Consider the following 6,329-nt stretch of genomic DNA (forward strand, 5'->3'; position numbering starts at 1 on the left):
CTAAATTCGTTGAGGGGTAATCTGCCTCGACCATAACCGGGATTTGGGCAAGTTTTATAAGCGTGGAAGTTGTTCCTATCGAGTTAAATTGAAACATTTCTTATATCAACCTTCTCGAGCATGGATTATTTTCTCAAGTTATTAGCTTTGGCTAAAAACAATTTAAAAAGTTAATTGAATTTTAACTTGATTAGTATCAATATTATTATTAGTATAAAAAAACGTAAATTTGAATATATCAAAATTTATTATCCTCTTATTTAAAATTATAAAAGAATTATGAGTAGTTCACGTAAAAAAACCCAAAAAAAATCATAATTCTTTATATAATTGTCAAATCTTGAAGTGAACCCAACTCAAGTATTTTACTCACTTTGTTTATTTTTTATGAGTGCAAAACAAAAAAAAAAGTTGGTTAAATATGAATTATCCATATCTAAATGGGGTCGAGCTTAGATAAAATGTAAGACCTAAAAAAATTTAATATTTAGAATCAAACAAATTTATAAAAATAAAAAATATTTTGTAAATATTAAGGGCTAAATTTATTTAATTTTTTAGATCTTGAACTAAAATGACAAATTTTGTAAACATTAAGAACTAAATTTGATGAATTTTTTATATTTAGGATCAGTTTTATAGAATGTGTAAATATTAAATGGCCTGATTTGTTATTAGGCCAATAAAAAAGCTTATGTCAACTTCCTATCACTAATCTAATGGCAACTAATAGGGAAATTGACTAAAATATTTAATTTTTAAAAATTTAATGATTAAATCAAAAAAATTAATAATCGAGTGACCAAAATTAGAGGTGTGCATGGGCCGGGCTACCCGGCCCGGCCTGAAGACCCGCTCGAAAAATGGGAGGGTTTGGGTAAAAATATAGGCCCGAAATATGGGTTTAGGCACAAAAACGAGGCCCGTTTAGAAAATGGGCCGGGCTCGGGTAAAATTTTTTTAGCCCGGGCCCGGCCCGAATTATATAATATATATATATATTTTTATTTTTAATTATATTTATATTTTAATTTTAATTTTAATATAATCAATTTTTATTATATTTTTCAAATTGTGTATTGTTTTAAGAATTGTTTTAATATATTTTTTATTTGTTTCTTGTTTTAATATTTGTGTTAAATGTATTTGATTATTTAATATATTTTAAATTTTTTTATTTAATAAAATAAGTTAAAAAAATTTAATATGGGCTGGGCTGGGCCTGGCTCGGGCTTAACAATTTTATTTCAGGCCGGGTTTGGGCAAATTTTTAAGCCCATATTTCGGGCTGGGCCCGGGCCTAGGCCTAGAAAACGGGCCTAGAATTTTTTGTGGGCCCGGCCCCGAACCCAGCCCGGCCCGGCCCGGCCCATGCACACCTCTAACCAAAATAGAACAAAGTCAATAATTTAGTGACTGTTTTATAATCTACCCTTGTAGACTTTAAAATGAAAATTTTAGCTTTTTTTTACCTCTTTTTTGGATTTGATTTTTTAAACTACACCCAAAGTCACTCTAAATTATGGTTTGTCCTATTTTGGTTACTTTAATTTTTTTTCTCAATTTAGTAACTCTTGTTAAAATAATTACTCAAACTAGTCACTCACGCTAAAATAATTTATTTTCCACTAACGAATTGCAAACATGGCACATTAGCCCATTGAGTGACGACACATGACACTTTTTGTTAACTTTTGACTAAATTTAGAAACCTCTCTTAGACCACAAAATTCTACATCTCTTTTTTCTCTTTTTACATGTGGACAGTCATTGGTGTTGCTATGCCGGTGCTATTATAATTTTAATGATTTAGTCAACCTTTGCATCTAAAAAAAAACAATTTGACTACTTATTAAAATTCGAGGACCAAGGTGATAAAAGGAATTGAAGTTAAAGTTACAAAAAAGAAATTAAGGATTAAATTTATCGTTATACCAATCATTAATCCATATATATAATTCCAAGACTGCTATCAACTAGATTTTTTCTATATACATATATTAAAATTATTTAAGGTTAAATTATGTTCTTAGTCCATGTGCTTTGTAAAAGTTATGGATTTAGTCTCTATACTTTGGTCATTTTTAGTCCTTATACTTTTAAAATTTTAGTCCTCGTCAAATGATAACTGTTAAATTCATTCAGTTAAAATCTGTTATTTTCAAAATGGGTGCGGCAAACATATTATCTATGTCAACTTATTATTTCCACATATAACTCATTAAAAATTTCAGTTAATAGATTATCAATTGTCATTTGCATCAAGACTGAAATTTCAAAGCTCGAAAAGTATATAGACTTAAAATGATTTAATTGGAGAATATTGACTAAACCTTCAACTATAAGCAATGTACAGGAGTAGTAATTGAATTATCCCAAAGGATTTGACTGTTATTGTTTGGGTTAAGACTAAAATTTGAAAATTTGAAAAGTGCAATATTAAAATTGACTATTTCAAAAAGAATAGGGACTAAATTGATCAAATTAAAGTATAAGGACTAAATTCAGAACTTTTACAAAATACAAAGACTAATAGTAGAATTTAACCATTATTTTGAAGTAATTGTTCTCCACCATAATAAAAAAATATTTTTGGCATAAAAATAAAATTAGCCTCTAATGTTTACTCTCTTTTTACCCTTATTTTTTGGGGGTCATTTTGGCCTCAACCTTTAAAATTTAGTCAAATTATTTGCTTATTGGTGGAAATATTGATTGAACTGTTAAAATTTTAATGGCATTGGCATGATAACTCACATGGCATTTTGTTTATATTTCAATGCTAACATGAATAAAATTTCTAAAAAAATTTTTGAGCTTTTTTTTTAAAGAATTATATGTAGACTGCCGTGTTAGTGGCCACATCAATGTCGTTAAAATTTTAACAATATAGTCAAATTTTCAATAAAAAATAGGTAAATTGACTAAATTTTATACGTTAAGAGCTAAAATGACCAAAAAAGAATAAACCAAAATGATGATAAATAAATGTTAGGGACTAAATTTATTTTTATGTCAATATTTATTTTTGTTAAAGACTAGAATTTTAAGGAAAAAAATACAAATTTTTGTAAACATAAAACACTGTTTAATACGGGTATACAAATCCAAATGTAAATACGAGTACAGAATTCATATATAAACATCAAATTATTTTACTTTAAAAATTTAATGATTTAGACATAAAATTTTAATTATTACGTTAATTATTTTTATTATTGAACAGTTCAAATAGTTTATTAATTAAATTAATAGATTAAATTGAAAATTTTCAAGGTTTGAATAAACTTTAGCTTGATTTCCTATCATTCCAATCTTGATTTGGATTGCCTACTAAGTGATATGGTTATAGGTGATGTTGCTTGGAATCTTGATCTCTTTCGACTTTGGCTACTAGAGAAGATGACAAGGAGGATTGAAGAGATTCCTTTACCCCACTCAATACCGGAGGTTGATAGGATTATTTGGGGTGGTACTTCGACAGGCTCCTTTTTTGTCAAAAGTGCTTATGAGAATCTTTGGGAAAGTTCTTGGAATCCGAAGGAGGTGGTGTAGCAGATTCTATGGAAATTTCAAGGACATCAATGGGTTAGATTCTTTATTTGGCTTGCTTTCAAGCAGCGGTTGCTTACTAATATGGATAGAGTTCGTCGGGGTCTTGGTTACAGTACGACCTGCAGGGTTTGTGGATATATCTCCGAGGATGTGTTGCATGCCATTAAGGATTATCCTACAGTGAGAAATATTTGGAATCATTTAGTCCCTATTAAACAACATGATAGGTTTTATTCTAGGAATTTGCAAGAATGACTTATCTCAAATCTTGCAAAACCATCATGACAATTGCTTGGGTGATGTTGATTGGCAATGTCTTTTTGGTATTATCACTTGGCGCATTTAGAAGAATCAAAATCTCTTTATTTTTCAATGTGCATCCTGGAGTAGTAGTGATATTATCAAGGTTTCCTATAGTTGGGGTAAACAGTATGCCTTGTCAAGTAGGGTCTTGTGATAAAGTCTCGAGAACCGATTCCTTGTTCATATGTGGCCGGTAATTGAGTTTGTTTGAATATTGATGGATCAGTCAAGTATGAAGCTGCCTTTGCTGCAGTAGAGGGAATTGTGCGAGACTAAAATGGGGAGTGGATTCTTGGGTTTAATAGGTAGTTGGGGAGTTGTTTAGTTATTGATTCTGAATTGTGAGGTATCCTGGATAGGTTGGTTCTTTTAATTGATCAGGGCTATGATAATGTGTTAACCTAGACTGATAGTCTTGAGGAGGTTAGGGCCATTCAGGAGAGCCCTTCAAATGGTTCCAACTCTACTTTGGTTAAGAGAATTTATCCGCTATTGTCGTGGATCGATCATTGGAGTGTGTGGCACATACCTAAAAAGGATAACTAGGATGCTGATAGTCTGGTTAAATTAGTTTATGAGAGAAATCATGGATTGCGATTGTTTGAGGCATTCTATTAGGGGGAATGGTTTAGTTTATATAGTTGATCACTTATTTTTCTTTGTCACCAAAAAAATGTAAAATTTGTGAAAGTTTAGCATTCAGCATTCTTAGCTATTATTATATTAAACAGTTCGGTGGATGATTTTGATTATGAAAAAAAAAATCCAACAATAATATACTTATGTTCATTTCCAAGAAGTAAAATAATAATATAACAATAATAACCTACTACTCTAAAGAGACATTTAAAAAAAACGTGTCTTTATTTTATTAAGAACTAAATTAAAAAATACATCTAGAAACCTAAATTTAATTAACTTAATAAACAAATGAATGAATGAGTCTTGTTCCTAAAATTGAAATGATATCTTAAGAACTAAGATCATGTTGATGCATTGATATTCCACCAACATGTAGGTGCCTTTGTTTGAGTGCAAATGATTTTTAGAAAATGATCTATTTTTTTGAAAAATTAATATTTTTTGGTGCTTGAATGAATTTGTGTAAAATATTTTATATTATTTGGTAGATTTCTTAAATTTTTTCATAAAAACAGCTTTTAATGAAACAAACATACAATAATTGAAAACTAAAAAGTTTTCTCTTTAAAATAATGCCTAATGGAAGTTCCTACTATTATAACTTATCACCAAATTGTTCTTAATCTAGAAACATAAATAACATATAACATAAAAGATCTACCTTGATTTATTCAAGAGACACAAAGTATTACAAGAAAATGCAATATTCCTTAAAAACAAATTGAACATAAAAAAAGTGTAAAAATCAAACAAAATAATTTTTAGGTATATTAGATGGAGGAGAAAAACAAATTAAAAAAAAAGATTTAAAGTGATCATTTAACAAGAAACAGAAACACATCAAAGATATGCTATAGAAGATGGAAAACCATCAAAACTAAAACAAAGGAAACGAATATAGTAAAGCAAGAAATGAGATGAAAATAGAAAATCCAGAAAGGAAATTGGAAAAAAAGAAAAATCCAAAAACAAAGATAAAATTGGAAATTGGAAGACAATTTAAGATGTTTGGAGAGTAAGGGCTTAGAGGAGTGAAGGTTGGAAAATGTCTTTCGGGATTAGAAAGCGTAAGACATTTTCCTTAAAAAAAAGCCTTAATTTATCGTATCTTGAAAAATGACTACCTTTGGTAACTCATTTTCCAGCAAACAAATATGGGAAAACAATGAAAATGTTTTCAGTACAACCTATTTCATGAAATAAACGGAGTCTTAATAAGGGTGAACCATCCACAAGCTTCGACTTCAATCTTGGTATTTTCAATGATTTCAAAAGTTTCAAAGGAGTTCCATTCAACAACACGACACTGCTTAAGATGTTTCCATATTTTTGAGTCAAATAACACTCTTTCCATTCTTTAAGTCCTTTAAATTTAAACTTTGAACTTACACGATACAAATTTAGATAATACAAAGCATCAATTTCAAAAGAAGTATTTTTAGACAAGTTGATAGACACCAAAGAGTAAAGAAATGAAAATTTTAATAAATAAAGAATACAATCAAAATTATAAAAATTATCTTCTTCTTGATACAATAAGAGTACACCCGCAAATATAGAGAACCATTATGTGTCATAGAAAAAACTTTACTCCCAATAACTTTATGCTACAAAAGCTCACTGTAATTTTAACACATAAAATTAATAAAAACATATATGTTGAAAAATATATAAAATATACCATAAATGATAGCATAATTTCCACCAATCGAACCTTGTCTGCAATAAACATAATTAACTAATAAGATATTTATAAAATATTTACAAAACACTTACCAAAAATCAAATGCAAAGGTGTAGGATACTAATTGACCACCACTATTATGAGC

The sequence above is a fragment of the Gossypium hirsutum genome, chromosome A10, assembly GCF_007990345.1.
Source record: "Gossypium hirsutum isolate 1008001.06 chromosome A10, Gossypium_hirsutum_v2.1, whole genome shotgun sequence".
Taxonomy (NCBI): Eukaryota; Viridiplantae; Streptophyta; class Magnoliopsida; order Malvales; family Malvaceae; genus Gossypium; species Gossypium hirsutum.